Raw genomic sequence first — 1,234 nt, 5'->3', positions numbered from 1 at the left:
GACGGGTGAGACGGGAGCGTGGCTGCCGGTGGGGAGCCTGGCACGGGTGCTGGGCTCTGGGAAACGTGAGCAAGAGCAGGTTGAGTATCAATCAAATACAGATGAAAGGTGAGTATTTAACCAAATACCTTGAAATTTAAGTGTAGCTAAAGTTGCTGTGCCTCTGTAGGCAGTAGGGAGGGGAGTGCAGTGGGATTGCACTGGGAGTGCCTTGCCTGGGATTGTGGGTTTGGGTGGGTGGGGAGCTGGTGCAGCTGCCCTGAAGACTTCAGAGCTGCAAGTGATAAAAGTCCCATTGCAGCACTTCTGGAGGAGAAATGCTTTTTTTTCTAGAGTGTATCCTAACCAGGATGATAAAACTAAATGGAGCAGTTAAGCTGGTAGGTGAAGGTGTGTCAATGCAGCATTTGCTTTTTACTGTTTTAATAGAATGAATTTCTTCATCCTGTTTCTTTCTTTTTGGCACAGAATTTTTCCCCCCCTATAGACTGGTTCTGTTTTTTCCTAGATGGCTTCTCAGTGTAATACAGAAACACAAATAGAAATGATGAAACTGTTAGTAATTGTAGATTGTCAGAGCACAACTGGAAACTGTGTGTGAGCCAAAACACTGCCAATTTACCCCATGGCAAGGATGCCACTTTATAAAGACATTTTGACAGGGGGTGGTGTGATGGATGTTGTTTTGTCATTCTGCTCAGAGCCAGCAGCAGTGGGATCCTCCTGGAGTGAGTTTTAAATACCCTTGCTGGGCTGAGATGAGAAATTAGTGTATGGCCATCAGAGCAGAGCTTTTGCTTGCTGTTCCTGTGTACTTAATCAATTCTAATTACACCCTGAGACTTTTATTTAGATTTAGTTTTTTTTTTTTTAACTGTGCTTCTATGGGAAAAACTAGATTTGTGTATGGAATTCAGAGGTCAGATCTGATCATAAATTCAGAGGTCTTCTTCTGATCAGTGTTTGGGGTGGAAAGGTCTGTGTGGCTTGTGTTTGGCTTTGCCCTGATGAGCAGGAGGGGGAATGGAGCCTGGGGATGCTCTGGAGCTCAGCACTGCAGTGTGATGCTCCAGATCTGGGAGATGATCCTGTTTTTGGGGAATTGCAGGGAGTAGGAGGGGGACAGGAGCGGGAATGGAGCTCTGGAGCTCATCACTGCAGTGTTGTGTTCCAGATCTGGGAGATGATCCTGTTCCTGGGGAATTGCAAGGAGCAGGAGGGGGACAGGAGCAGG

The sequence above is a fragment of the Geospiza fortis genome, unplaced genomic scaffold, assembly GCF_000277835.1.
Source record: "Geospiza fortis unplaced genomic scaffold, GeoFor_1.0 scaffold23, whole genome shotgun sequence".
NCBI lineage: Eukaryota > Metazoa > Chordata > Aves > Passeriformes > Thraupidae > Geospiza > Geospiza fortis.
This window is presented reverse-complemented; position numbering follows the sequence as displayed.